At 36.9% G+C, this 16253-nt stretch overlaps 1 long non-coding RNA gene across 1 annotated transcript; it reads left to right on the plus strand.

Annotated features, from left to right (window-relative positions):
* The first annotated feature begins 13619 nt into the window (after nucleotides 1-13619).
* On the plus strand, nucleotides 13620-15408 carry LOC107224456. The gene is made up of 2 exons (XR_006903092.1): nucleotides 13620-13752; nucleotides 15127-15408. It is a non-coding gene; the product is annotated as an uncharacterized LOC107224456 (long non-coding RNA).
* The last annotated feature ends 845 nt before the right edge of the window (nucleotides 15409-16253 follow it).

Raw genomic sequence — 16253 nt, forward strand, 5'->3', positions numbered from 1 at the left:
TTCTTCTAATATGCATCCTAAAAGTTTTTTGATACAACAAGGTATTGAAATTTTTGTTAGGTTTGGTCGCGAAAAATGCATATAATTAATAATTCTTACAGTTGAGCATTTTGGTGATAAGAAATGATGAAAAAACGTTCCCGCTTTTTATTCCATCGCCATGAAAAGGAAAGAATCTGTCAGTCTGTCCGACAAATTTCCACGATGATCTTGAAACCGACTGAGTGAAAAATCTGAAACTAATATGATAGGATTTGGCAGCCGAATGAGCTAGTTTTGAAAGAAAAATTAGAATAAAAAAAGTTTCTGGAAAACAAAAAATTTGCGATGTTTTTTTTTTTTTTAAACAAACATACGAACTGAGCAAAACATAATCGTTCATTTAGAAAAAGTAATAAGGAGGAAAAAGTATTGTATGTTTTTCGGTTAGACATAAATTTTGATTCGCATAAAAAACGATCCATTTAAGACCCATGGTCGGTTTAAATTCGTTTCTTAATCTTTCCGTTACATTTGAAATACCAAATCCGTTTCGATTATGAATTTAATTATTAAAAGCAGACAGACTTTGAATGATTCTAAGAGTTCCATATGCTCCGAACATGTTAGGTTTAATCTAGCAGCGATTATACAGAAAACAGAAAGTAAAACTTATCACGATTGAAGAAAATTATCAATTTCCTTATTTGTTTGCATCTTTCGTCACACTGAGAGAAATTTTTAGTTCCGGTTACCGCTCACTGCTTAATTTTTTACCACCATAGAAAAATATAGTTCTAGATACAAAATGAAAAATAGTTTTGTAGCTGTTGTCTAGTAACTATTATCATTCTTTCTAATTATAATCACTGTTACTATATTTTCTTGTAACTGTTGGGAAAGTTTAATGCTTGTGCAACAATAAATTGACGTTAAAGCCTTGTTTAACTAAAAAAGTATAGTAGACCGAACAAACTGATTTTGCGTTGCAATTATCAAAAATGGATCGACGATAGCGCAAAATGGTTAGGCGTACCTCGTTTTTCGTAATTCCAACAATATTCAAACAGTTTTTTTAACGATACCTGTTTTACTCAATTTTTCTAGTTACTGTAACAAATGACATTTTTCTCAGTGCATTGTCGATCTACGTTGATTACGAACACCGTGTTATCTTCCATAGGCAAGTGAACAGAAAGTTGAGATTGCACGACGTTGGAGGTTGTTGGAAGGGCCTCGCTACTCGGGTAAACCTCGTTACGACTTCCAAGGAAGATCCGGGATTGAGTTAATCGAGTTAAACGACCATGGCAAGTCTTCCCTCCCGTGGGATAAGGAGGATCTGGAACGTTCGCAAGCCGGTTGGCACGATGGGGGATCCTCAAACCGAAATCGAGATGCAACGATTTGACTTGTTGTAGTTGTTAGAAAATTCTAGTAACACGGGTATCGTTACAATAAAATTTTTAAATGTTGTTGTAATTCTGAGGAAATGTGATGCAAATTATGACTATTTAATACGACTATAGCTGTCAGTAGTAAATTTTCTGATTATTACAACGTTGAATCTCTTTGTTTAATACATCTTTTTTTTTCGACCACATCAATTTTCAAGGGTAAATACGAATGTGTTCACACACATGTAAGAGAGAAGAAGAAGCTTAATTGAGCAAGAATTACGGTCAGCTAGTGAGTCGATCATCAAACGTTTCTAAGGTAAAGTCTGTGGCTGTCACGCTTGGCCAAGCAATGTAAAAAATTTCTGCAATACCATTTTTCTTGTATTCGTCAGTTTTATATTGAATTCAATTAACGACGAGCTCCGTTGGGAGTCTTACAATTAGATGTAAATAGAACGTAGCCGACTCGACGACGAATCATCTTGATCAGAGATAAGTCCTCGATTTAATTGTATTAATTTCGATGTAAAAGAATTCTCTATACATCGAGATATGTATTTAACAGTTAGAAGTTTCGTTAATAGTTGATAAGTATTTGTTTACGTATGTGTTGTGCGAACGAATGAACAAAGGTAATTATCAAGATGAGTTTTGACGTGAATCATCACCGAATAAACTTGCCTCCAAATAAATAAATAACGATCTGAGAGGAATATGAATTAAATCTCATTTTTAATGCACGATATATTATTAACTTGATAAGTTCATCACCAATTTATGACTGTAGCAACAGTTACCAAGAAATACCGTTCAACCGACCATAATCAAAAAAACCATCACACTTACTAGAATAAACTTTCTGCACATAGTAAGAAAACTAATTTTCATTTTCTAGCAAGAATTATATTTTCCGTTCATAGTGAAAAACTAAAATAGTCAAGGACTGCGCAGTGATCGCGACTAGAATTTATTTTCAGTGTGCAACGCGAGCACCGAATCGATAAGATCGTTTTACGGACATCGGTGGCGAAGGTGTGTGAAACACGTCACCTTGTTTCTGCAACTACGATACATTTTACGCATTATACGTGGTCAAGGTGTTAATAGTAGATGAGATCTGTTCGGCTCAATCGGTTTACCCGTAGCTATATAGGGTCCTTGGAAAAATGGGGCATTCCAAACTTTCATTACGCGGCTTCGTTAATAAGCCATTATAATGGATCTACGGGTGTGTTGCGTAAGCGATTTAATTTCGGGCCTGAGACGCACGTTTTTCTGGGTATTAAAATTGATACGATCGTGTGATCTCCGAAATCGCTACGCGATATACGTAAGAATTATTCATGCAGTGCGTAAATCTTCTCAATTTGCGAATAATTGACGTACAAGCAGAAGAGATATTGAATTGAGATTAAAAATCAACTAGTTACGAATTTGCAAATTACACTCGTACTCAAGACTAGATTCTGATCAAAATTCAATACCGCGATTAAATTATGTATTTTCTGTAGCTCATCGATTACTTCATTTTTATGAAACGGAGATTTTGATCTCCGAGTGTTTCGAGTCCACAGATTCTCGAGTCTGAGAGGAATCAAGGAAATCAAGAAGCCCATTGAACGCCAAGTCAAGCGCAATTAGGGAGTCAAGTAGAACTCGGATTGCCGTATCGTGTCCCTCATTGTTCGAGAGAAGAGGGCGCGATTTGTGATCGATGTAATGAAAATTGAGTTTAAGAGACGATACTGGGGTTCGTTATCTAAATCCATCCCGTCAATTTAACTTTTGTTTTGAAAATATTGCAATTGCGATTATCACTCGTTCCACGTTATTATACAGTAACTAGAAAAATTCAGTAAAACAAGTATCATTAAAAAAGCTGTTTGAATATTGTTTGAATTACGAAAAACGAGGTACGCGTAAACATTTTGCGCTATCGTCGATCATTTTTGGTTATTGCAACGCAAAATCAGTTTCTGAGGTTTACTCTACGTTTTTAGCTAAACAAGGCTTTAACGTCAATTTATTGTTGCACAAGCATTAATGAGAAAGAATAGTAACGGGTAATAGACTTTCCGGTAACAGCTAGAAAACTGATTTTCATTTTGTACCTAGAATAATATTTTTCGATTGTGGTAAAAAATGAACATGGTTAAGGACCGAGCGGTAACCGGAACGAAAAATTGATCTTATCGTAATGTTCTAAATTCTATCCATGATTGGCGAGAATGTTTAGAATTGATTGAACAGCATCTGATTGATAGAGAATCCAAGCTCTATGAGTCGGATTGAAGAGACTGGTAAAATTGATCAAGATAAAATTTTTTCTGAAACGGTAGAATTTAATATCGGCCTAAAGAAGAAAATCTAATTTTAGTGAAAAAAAATCAACGATAATGAACTGAGTCCAAAACAAAAGAAATTTCATCCGACAGGCCGAAATATTACACCGAAACTGACACAGAGTGCTGAAAAACATTAATTCTTCCATTTACTCTGCATCCATCATCTGCAGTTACAGAATTTCAAAAAGCTTAAATTTTTACGAGTAAGAAGTTTCTTCTCTGCATGCACGATGTATAAGGAGACTCTAATGTGTAGATGTTGTGTTTACCCTTTTTGAATCCTTGCTTCCGATGAGAAGCCCGTAAGACCAGCAATGCCGTCTAATAAATAAAATAAAAATAATAATCTCTTAAATTTTTACATTGGAAGAGATATTTTTCTAACGATAAAAAACTGCCTAAGCAATCGGTTTCACAACCTTATTCCACCTTATTCTACAATAATAATATACACATACTAATTGCAGTTAGATCGTTTAACCAAGACCTAATAAATTAGAACCGCATTAAATCGACGACATTCAATCGTCAATATAAAAGTCCGTCGCCTGATATTATAGGATTATATTTATATCGGAAAGGACTAGAAGAGATAACCTTGACCAATAATCAGGCCAGCGAAAGACAATTATATCACAGGCGTAAAAAAACTTTCAGTTTCTATTATCAATCGCAATGACAATTCTGTACCGGTAGGATTATTCTGTCCATCACAGGTACGTTCAAATATAAATCAGCACCCAGCTAATTGTTCAATGACTGCACTGCATGGACACATATATTAACGCTTGAGTATTTTTTGTGAAAATTTCGTTTTCTCGTACACCGCAACGTCTAACAGTAAGCCCAACAAGTTATGAACGGTCTGTATTTTATTTTTGCAGTTAGTAAACCCGTATGAAAATAGTACAAAAATAGTATACCCATACGAAAGAAAATGTGAGAAGTTATTTGATTTGAATAAAACATACTTGGAGGTTTCTGAGATCGGTAATTAAGAATATGATATGAAAATTCAGAAATGTGAAATAGTCACCTGTTAATTAGTCCGCTGTTTGGAAAATTTTATTTTCTACCTTCGCTGCGTAATGTTCGTTCTCAAGAACCCCCAGGTGCCAAGTTTCGCACGAATCAAATCATTTCTTGAATTTTTACCACCATTTTGAATTCCCAATGATTTTCAAATTTTTAGTCAGTCGTAGATAAAGATAAATATATGCCGCCCAAATGGCTCTAAGTACCCATAGTCACCCTTTTTGGAGCTTGGTTCAATTCGTGTGTTGTTGAGTCGATAGTTGAATGGTTTTAACGGGCAATGAAATTTGTTGTAACAAAAATCTTTTCCATTGACTGAACATTAGAGTTATTCAAGCGCGCAAACCGTATTCTTCGAATGATAACATTTATAATTCTGTTGACTCAAAATTTTGTGTGATTTATCCGATATTTAATGGGCTACACCCGAAAGCTTATTGTTGTACATGTAGAAGTACAAACTGAAAATGTATCACTAGTTTTTGTTTATTCATCGTCAATATCAATTTCGATGCCTCAAACCTTGGTATTGGACTTTCTTCCTTTGCAACAGGTCTGATGACAAATTTCTCCAGCATTATCCGTATCTGATTTCTCATCTCTGAAGCTACTTCCATAGCAATAATAGTATTTTAGTAATATTAGTATCGATTATTAGGGTGATTATAGTACTAGTTTGCTGATATTTACGACGAATATCTATATTCTCCACAAAATCTATTTCGTTGGTTCAAGAATTCATTTCCCTCCGTGTATCGTTATTTTCTGTGCACAGTTATCATCAGCGATTCACAAAACACATTAGATAATTGTTTTTTGACGAGTGACTGAGTAGTTGCAATGCAGCTTACGATGAGTAATAATTGTCTGAGCCACGAGGGAATTCCCGCAGATTTTTCGGGGTTTTTTATCTCGTATGCAACGATGCCAGCTGTTCTTTGATCAGCATTCTCTGACGTCAACGGAGAACCGAAGTTAGCTGTTACCAATTAATCGGTTGCACGACGTAACATTACCAAATCTAAACACCATCCTTGTGTTCCACGTTGGTCGTTCGTCGCTCACGAATGTTTCGCCCTCGGAGAATCTAATGAATGGAAAATTATTCCACCCTGGCAAGGCTCGCGGCCTCTAAAGAAGTCGAGAAATCCCGTCGGCACTTTCCTGGCTCGCTGATGCGGAGAGAAAAGATTTTTCCCATTCTATTTCCGTGACTTTGTCCAAGGAGACGCTCGAGAGCCGGCGGAATTGCCAGGGGCACCTCCATGGGGGTGGGCGTCATGGGGGATGGAAAAGTCTCTGCTTCGCTCTCTGTGCCGTCTCCATGGCTACCGGTACGCGCGCCTTCGGATAATCGGCTACTTTAGCTTCTGGCACTTTATTTCAACTTTATACAGTATTTCTTGGACCTCGGTGTTCAATCTTTTCCGAATGCGTGTCACGCGGTCTCAGCATCGAGAAATTCGCTTGCCCCATCTCGAGGTAGAAAGTGCACGACGTCAGTGCTGCAATCAAATCTCTCGTCGGTTGTTTTTTTTTTTTTTTGAGCATTGCAAGTGATGCTGGAAAACGATTTTTCAAATCGTTCTCAAAAGCAAATCCGCACTTGGTTCGATAAATAGCCAACCGAAAGAAAAAAAAAACTGTCCGCTTTTCTTCGACTTTCACGGCTCGTAAGTATACGAATTTGGAGTCTAAAGAATCAACTCCAAAGTCTTTTTCTACAAAATTTAATGCCCTGTAAGAATATGCTTGGTAAATTTTTTTGCGTGTCGTTTAAGTGGGAAATTTCAAATGACCAGCGACACCTTTTGAAATTGAGGTAAAAATTTTTCGAGACGGAAGAATTATTTTCTCAGTCAATAGGTCCTTTTGAGACCATAGATTCGTTAGGTTAATTTTATTGGCTCACCCTAATATATATATAAGGGTGTGTCGATCCGTGTCTGATCTCCGACCTCATTTTGCAGATCAGACTTACTCCAGTGGGACGAGAAAGAGATTTGCTGGTTAATTTCCTGTACATTCGCGGACCACTGACTCCTTTGTCTACAGTGGATAAACCCCCAGGACTTTGAATTACGTCCCATCCCGTTGGATAGGCGATCCCTATGGAAGTTGTCAAGTATTTCACCAAGTCATGGTTACAGATTTGTTTGCCGGATGAGGACAGTGCGAGACTTGTCTCTGTTTCAATTTTACCGGTTACGGTTGGAGGGGGTGACTGTCTGCCAAATTGACAATTGGTGACTTCGACTTCCAACAACAATCGAGAATGAAGAAAATACCACGAAATTACATTTGAGTTTCCAGAGTTTCCAAAGTAACCCCGTTTTCTTTCTACCGCCTGGAAGGTCGAGAGACCAAAGCTATAACAACTCATCGGCAAATGTAATGCATTATGTATCACGACCAGACAACGGTCCGATCTATCGCCCGTCTCTTCGCACCCAGCAACCGCTCTTTTTATCGCTCGGAAGGGTGGGAATGAACGATGGTGGTACTCTGACGGCGTGATGTTAAGGGATTTCAGACAGGACTTTTATATTCGTCTTAAACCACGTTGAAGAGCTGACGGAATATTTACAGGATTTTATTCTCCTTCCAAGTCGGAGCCAAGTCGACCAGTCGCCTTCCTGAAACCACCATGACATGTTTTATCGGCAAATAATTTGGCAGGGAGCGAGAGCATGGTACTTAACGGGAAACGAACAAGAAATTTCCATTAGCCGGTGACTGACAATTAGCGCGATACAGGCATTAAGGGTGGAGTGTGTGAGTTGCTGTGTATATCCGACTCTTCTGCACGAACCCTTTTTCCTTACCAATGTCTCCCAATAAAGCACGCAGACCTTGTCCTCGAAGAAGTTGTCAATCTTCCGAAGAAATATGCTTGCCCTGAGATTCGATATCGGATGAGACGACGGAACCTGGATCCGTGGTGATAATAAGTGAAGATCCATATATCGACGTTCAGTGTTTTCGTAGATTGTTTCACGGCATGTCCTCCCTTCAAATTTACGTAATCGTTTCCATATTCGTGGGGTTATTTGGATAATTAATGCATCGGTACACCCCCCACCAGAAATTTTTCAGGTCAGTGGAAATAATCGTGAGCCAAGCGGCTTTCGAGACGGTTTCTTGATATTCAAGCTTCCGGAAAAATCGTCCGGTTGTCACCGCAAGACGCGGTCTTACGTTTGGTGCTCTAAGCTGTGCCGATCTTCCGATTTTTAGTAACCGATAAATGATCATGGACACGGTTAAAGACGCGTTGGAGCATCTGAATCCTCATTGGATTGCCGTCGTGGCTACGGGGATGTACACTCACATCAGACAGATATGTGTCATCGGTTTGTGCACGGACGAAGAGAACGCCCCGTTCGATCCCTCCTACGCTTCGATTTTGTTCATCTTCTCCGTTTTGTGCCTCGTTGCGGAATACAAACTTTGGCCCAGGTCGCTCAAGGAGCCGCCCTGTCAGCTGATGTTCGTCTACGAAGTGAGCCACGTTTTATAAGATTCGTATGTAGAGACATGTCTGTCTGCTTTCACATCATGGACCTTGCTCAGGATTCGAGAAAAGACATTGAATTTTGTTACGGTACCTAGCTGACAAATTTTGGTTTCTTCACCTATATGGTGAGAGAGAATATATCTGCGTAACCCTGCGACAAGTAAACGTTGCAGCATTTTTATGCCGCCGATACGAATGTTTCGTAGTCAAACCTTAGCCTTACAATCATTCGTCTCAAATTCACACGTTTTCTAACTTGAACGTGATGATAGATTAACTTATTTTTATTGCGTTAAACGTGCAATAATTATTCTCCAAAGCTTGAATTAAAATGATTTTCAGGAGAATTGAAAAAAATATGTATACTGAAAAACCATCCGTAAAGGTTATTTGACGCTGACGAAACGTTCTTCTCGCAACCTATGATTTGAAACGAATGAACTCTTGTAATGGGAATCGTTGCTCGGAAAAATTGGATTCAACAAATTTCAATCAATCTTAGAGTCCAATACGCAAATTTTTATTTGAGAAATTTGTTTTGTTCATTCGGCAAATGTAATCAGAGTTGGATAAATTTGAGAAAGATATTCGATTATCTACTATTATAGGTTTTAATGGAAATTTGAGCCTTAAAATTAGCATGTAGTCCGAACGGTTGAAATAATTTAATGTAGATATGGTCAGGACAAGTAAAACAGTAAAAACTTAAGCGTGGCAAAATTCATGATTTTTCAAGTACTCAAACACACAATTTGTGACGCATTACGTATGAACGCGTTACACACTTGAATGAATTACTGTGTGGAAAATTTTGTTTGCGTGCCAGTGTGCTTTTACTTGCCGTGTGATAATCAAATCCATCGGATCAGAACCATGATAATGTTTACTTGTATTCCCCTAGATGCTGGTCTCCGCGCTGATAACAAATCTGGCTACTCGGGCTATTTGGATCCCGCTGATCCACGTGATCTGCTGTCTTACCCAGGAGTCGAGTAAATGGGTGAGCAACGCGATCTTAATTGAGCGCTGGCTGGATGGACAAAAATGAAAACTGTATTAATTTTATCACAAAAAATTCGGGTATAGAGTATTTATTGCTTAGAAATGGTTGAAAATCAAATCGATTCGTTCGATTTCACTCTACAACCGCTCATTTTATCTTCAGAAGACTATTTCCGATTCAAATCGGAACAAAACTCATCCGAAACACATTTTTTTTATGATGTTGACATCGTTAAATATCTAATTTTACAACATTGCAGCGATACTGATTATGATAAATAAATGGCGATATTAAATTAGGTACTGAATATAAAGCAAATCTGTTTTATTAATTTTGAGATGAGGAAAACGTAAAGTGAAATCGAACGAATCTAGATATATTTTTGACAATTTTGCAGCGATTTGAAATGGGGCGTCAACTCGTCAGTTGTTGTTTTTTTTTTTTTTTTAAATATATATATATATATACATGATTCCAATACGTTATAGTTTTACTTTTTCAAAAAGATCTTCCAAGTTCACAAGTACAATAATTGAATAAAAACTCGACGTACGATTATCTCGTAGCAAAATTATGTAACAAGAGATATCGATTCTTAGCCAACCATCTTCCTCGAGTTTTAGTCCTCGATTATATCGTAAAAAAAAAAACCGTGTTGCCCCTCAGCTGCTGTGGATGAACTCTTACGTGGGTCTTGGCCGTTACTCTTTCGTCGCAAATTGGGCCTACTACATGGCCAAGGATTCGGCGGTGATCCACATGACATTCTGCATGGCTGTTCTGTCCTTCGTCTGGATGCTCGACGCCACCGAGTCCCTGGACGGGATCCTTGAGGCCTGGGCCAAGTAGTGAACAGCTTCTAAGCCACGATCCCGGCGCTCCGACACGGACCGCCCTGATCACCAACACCGTCGCTCTTCCCTGAACCATTATCTGTGCAGTTTCCCGCCTGCGTCGGGGACCAAAAGAATCTGCTTCGAAAGTCCCGTCGTCACTGAGCGGCACTATTACGAAGCGAGGAGAGAAAGCGTTGGGAAATAGTTGGCTTAGTGCTTTTAATTTTTATCGAAGATCCGGCCATCGATCCTCACGTCGTTCAAATCCACCGTTGATTGTTATTGAAAAAAAGAAACGATCTTGTATTTGTCGAATCATTCGTCGTCCGTTATACGTATTGCGCGAATGATTTTTGTTTCTCAAATTGGCCGTATCACATTGTGTATGTATATAATTATGATAATGATAATTACTCGTGATATTGTCTACGAATAAAACGTATATGTATTGGAGATGTATATGAGTGTACGTCTATGATTTCGAGTGATCATTTCTTTTGCTGCGTTTGAAATAAGAATACACGATGTTACTGGTGTCAATCGAGTGCAGTTAGTAATCATCTTACGATGAGAAACTATCGTTTCTTTTGTTTTGTTCACGATTAGGGGGTAATCACTACACTAAAGAAAATTTCATTTGTTACAGTAGCTAGAAAAATTCAGTAAAACAGGTATCGTTAAAAAAACTGTTTCAATATTGTTGGAATTAGGAAAAACGAGGTACGCCTAACCATTTTGCGCTATGGTCGATCATTTTTTGGTAATTGCAACGCAAAATCAGTTTCTGAGGTTTACTCTACTTTTTTAGTTAAACAAGGCTTTAACGTCAATTTATTGTTGCACAAGCATTAAACTTCCGCTACAGTTACATCAAAATATAGTAACAGTGATTATAATTAGAAAGAATGGTAAAAGATACTAGACAACAGCTACAAAACTATTTTTCATTTTGTATCTAGAACTATATTTTTCGATTGTGGTAAAAAATTAAGCAGTGAGCGGTAACCGGAACTAAAAATTTCTCTCAGTTTGACGAAAGATGCAAACAAATAAGGAAATTGATGATTTTCTTCAATGGTGACAAGTTTTACTTTCCGTTTTCTGTATAATCGCTGCTAGATTAAACCTAATATGTTCAGAGCATATGGAACTCTGAGAATCATTCAAAGTCTGTCTGCTTTTAATAATTAAATTCATAATCGTAACGGATTTGGTATTTCAAATGTAACGGCAAGATTAAGAAACGAATTTAAACCGACCACGGGTCTTAAATGGATCGTTTTTTATGCGAATCAAAATTCATGTCTAACCGACAAACATACAATACTTTTTCCTCCTTATTACTTTTTCTAAATGAACGATTATGTTTTGCTCAGTTCGTATGTCTGTTTAAAAAAAAAAAAACATCTCAAATTTTTTGTTTTCCAGAAACTTTTTTTATTCTAATTTTTCTTTCAAAACTTGCTCATTTGGCTGCCAAATCCTATCATATTAGTTTCTGAGGTTTACTCTACTTTTTTAGTTAGATAAGGCTTTAACGTCAATTTATTGTTGAACAAGCATTAAATTTTCGCAACAGTTGATCTATGCGAACCCTGCAATGCAACGTTCCCTTAAAATTAATTCTCGGTACATCACGCAAGACATGTTTTTTTTCTCTGCAGCTCCTGAGTTCATCACAAATAGGTGATGGGTTATAATTAGCGAAATAATATATTAGAAAATATATTATCATTATTGAAAACAGTTTTGAGGCACTTCGTGAAAAATCCATTCACTAAATAGAATGAAAGACAATACGAATTTCACCTTAAAAAAATTAAACAACGATGCGTTTTAGCCACAGTTATCTTCGTATTTCAATTACCTATGTCCTTTCAAAAATGTACCAAAAATCTACAATTTTCCACAATTTTATCGAACATTCTGAATTTTATTATAATCCGTGGTTGAATCATTCGTTTTATCCATGTTCGAGTGAAATTCCTTTCATGAAATTTAACTCCGCGAACTTTTCGGCTGTATTACAAAACCTCGGTTTCATCATGTTTCGATCTGTCAACGGAGTAGTCGATGAAAAAATAAAAATTTTATATCGAAAAACATCAATTGGCCTCAAAGTTCAGTTCGCGTGATGATGCAAATCGATTGCTGTGCGATCGATTCACATTGAAACATAAGCTGAACGCAACGATTTCTTTATTATTCAATAGGAGGTTGCCTCGTGTTTAAAATTTTCGGCGGGGTGTTTGGACCGTCAAAAAGTTGCTATTATGATCGGAATACGGCGATTTTGAAATCACTTAGTCTTCATCACCCGGAGCCCGTTTGAAATGGCGAAACTTATCTGGACCGTCTGGTCGCTGCTCCTGAACACCGTTGGAGTGTCCATATTTCAAACCTGCTTTGCAAATTCCATGGAGGACGAGGACGGAGAGCCTCTCATGTCCGGTCCACCGGTCACTTCGTTCATATTTGCTGCCGGAGTCTACACAACAATACTGAGGTTCAATCTGTTTCCACAGTCATTCAAACAGCCAAAACCCGTGGTGTTGTTCTTTTACGAAGTGAGCAACGACCAATTTCCCTTCCCTTTTTGAATCCTAAGGGTTCTTCGTATTCGTTACATCCTACACCGGTCGTTAACCGAAGACCATTAAAGACGGTTACTCTAATGGGGTTTTGTGTGTCTTATAGTATTGCGTGTTACACTATCTCAACCGATAAAGTAGTTACCGGATCGCTAACATGACTTTTTATGGGCCTAGTATAGGCAGAGTACCGGTTGCCAAAATTTGCCCAGATGTAACCGTTTTTAAATTCTTCCATCGACGCACCGGTCGATAAATTCAAATTTCCTTTCTTGTGCCTGTGTTACAATTGGTATTTTCTTGATGTTTACATTTGTTGTTGCGATCAGAAGGTATAAATATTATGCTAATACAGTTAATAGTGAAAAAGGATAAATTTAATATGTAAATGTGACACAGACTGCAAACTTTTAACCGTTAACTCGAGGTCGTGGATTTTGTATAAATTTGTCAAGAATAAACTTGTCCGACGGTTGAAAAGTTTTGGACTACTTTAAGAAAACGGTTGCCGGAAATTGGTTAAATTCGTGGCTATACACGGCTATCTCTCATTAAACTTCAAAATATTACTACTCTCGTCACACAAACAACAACGATCTTTTTTAATTCTGATGTAAAGAAAACGAGATCAAACTATGCGTTACTCAGGCACAAAAATCGCGTTAATCGGTGTTATAAGAATTAGACCTCTTGTATTCCGGATTGTAATTTTGAAATACGCTTCAGTTTTTGGTCACATCTTTTCTCCTGGAATTTTCGATAGCCTGTATATGGACACCGCTGGACATATTGATCGTCACGACCATACCGAAAGTCTTGTGTCAGGTACGCGCTAAGAGATCACAATTTTCTCCGTTATTCCGACGGTAATGAAGGAAGCTTTTTACCTCTGTCCTGCAGACGCTTCATCTCACCGGATTCAATGAATGGGGAGATATCATCGTGAACAACAAATGTCTTGTGGCATTGCTCAGCTACAGTTTTGCACTCGGCTTCTTCTTCCTCGCTCTTCACGTCACAAGATCTGTAGACTTTGCCATATACTCGTGAGTTTTCCTCCATGTCCTCCTCCCCCTCCTATCTTTCTTCTGCTTCTTCGTAAAATGCTTGTCAACTCAGTGATAAAAAGAGGTGTTAATAAAAGTGAGTATAAGTAGAAGATAAGTTCATTTTTGAAGAGCGACATCTTCGATTTTCTTTTAAAAAATTTATCTTATTCTAGAAACGAACCCCGAATTTTCAAGACGAAAATCGACACGTGACTCCAATTTTTTTCACTTTTACCTGCAGTATTTAAAGGTTGATAACTGGGGTTTAAGGCACATAATGTTACGTGTTGACAATTATTTGGATTTTAATAGTTTGTATAGATGAATGAGATCTTGTAGATTGTAGGTTACTCGAGCACTTTTGGCATGAATGAAGAATTTTTGGTAGTGTAAAATTTTAATTACATGCGATTACCTATGGGCCTTAAGTCTCAGTTTTTAACATTGAAATATTGATAATCCTAGTCTTGTAAATTCGAGCTTTGGCTCTGGAATAACATTAATTTTTTGCAAGAAAATCGAGGATCTCGCTTTTTTAGAAAAAAAAACAACATATTTTCTACTTCTACTTATTTTTACCAATATCTCTTTTCATCGGTAAGTTGTAAGCATTTAAAGTTTTCAAGGTTGAAGTTGTTGAAAAATTCATGCCTCGAGATTAGATTGAGATAAAAATCTGAAAAAAATCACAGGTATTATTTTTAATTGCTATTGAAATATAAAAATAAATGATCGAAATGAAAAATAGTCAATCGCATGTCAATGCCCCGTGCAGGCAGCCGAAAAAGTGAGATAATTTCAAGAATTCGTACCTCAATAATCAATTATTCAATTCAAATGAGGTCTTTCTTTCATTCAAAAATATGTATAAGATCGAGCTTCGTTTAAATATTTTTCATTATTAAAATTAGTCAATCATTTCACTCGTTGACAGAATTTCCAGAGTCCGCAAACTCTCAAAAACGGCTAAACTGATTTATTTAAAATTTGGAGACAGTATTTTTGAAAAGTTTACACTCATCATCAAGAATCGTAATTTTGTCTGTTTTGTATTTAGCAAAATGGTGACCGTTTGAAACTGAAATTAAATTTTTCAACCAAGACTTACAACTCTTGGATTACAACAAATACATTACCTAGTGAAATGGTTAACGTTATTGACGCAAACAATGCTTTCTGGCAATTATCTCTAATGTGTAAAAACTATAAATTTACATATTTTTGAATAAAACAAATTCCGATGGAATTAAATAATTGTTTCACTAGTTATAAATTCTCAAATTTCATCCAGTTTTTCAGACGCTTACTCGAACGTATATGTAGAAGATCTCCAACATGAATTTATCAGATCATTTATTATATTATTAACAGAGAATGCGGTTACTCGGAATTCTTCAAGCATGTCAAAAATCAGCTTCTCTCGAGGATACAAAGCGAATTGCCAAGAAAGAGACTACGCTGCAACAGAAAAGGGTGTCGATGTAGGTCGAATTGTGTTAGGTGTAAAAGTCGAAACAGCCGTTGAAGCCGAATGATGTTCCAGCGAAAAACAATGCATTTTCAAATACCATTAAGTCGATTTCAACGCGATTCAATCATGTCCCAGTCAGTGTCGAGAGCAAAGGCGCGGAAGTATAATACTTGGCGATTTTTTTAAATAAGTTTTCTTGCCTATTTCGATTCTTTATTTTTATAATTATGTTTTTCATTGGGTTTTCAAAAGACTAACGCGATACTGAATTCAAATTGCTGCTCGTTTCACCGAATTTGAAAATTTAACGTCGTTTGCGAGACATGGTTCGTCGAAATTTTAATTAATCCGATAAGAACTACGTATTTTGCTAATTTTTAAACAACACATCCGTATCTCTGAATTGGAATGAATTTTTCGCGCCTGTATCTCTGCCGGAAATCGACCAGAAATGCGAAACCGGAACAAATCTTTATAGTTTATTTGTCAAGCATTTTTTCGCACATACTATTGTACCACATTCAGATAACAAAAAGTGTATAATTTGTAAATTGTAAAATACTCGTGCATACATTCTTTAAACCATATCATCACAACTGTACAGTTTATATTGTAAATATATGTTTGTCTATATCTACATTATATTGTCATTGGACACATTCTTAGAGCGTATAGAGTGTAATAAAAACTTGAATAATTATAACTACGCAACAATGTGAAAACTTGATAAAAGGGGAATTTCAATCGGTTGGAGTAGACCAACTTTTATCTCATTGCCAGTTTAAAAATTCATTGAAATACGACTGCATCGCAGGTTTGCAATATTTTCGATAAATGTCATGGAGCGAGAAATTCCAGGATATTAATCGAATAAGCTGTACTTATTTATACCTCATCAAATTGTCAGGACAAGAAGTGTAAATATTAGGGTGACTCGAAAAAAACGGTTTTTTTTTTATCGTTTACCACCAGCTCAAACTCAAGTTTACGACCCCAAACAACACCATGCATCGTTTCTGACCCGGAA

The sequence above is a fragment of the Neodiprion lecontei genome, chromosome 2, assembly GCF_021901455.1.
Source record: "Neodiprion lecontei isolate iyNeoLeco1 chromosome 2, iyNeoLeco1.1, whole genome shotgun sequence".
NCBI lineage: Eukaryota > Metazoa > Arthropoda > Insecta > Hymenoptera > Diprionidae > Neodiprion > Neodiprion lecontei.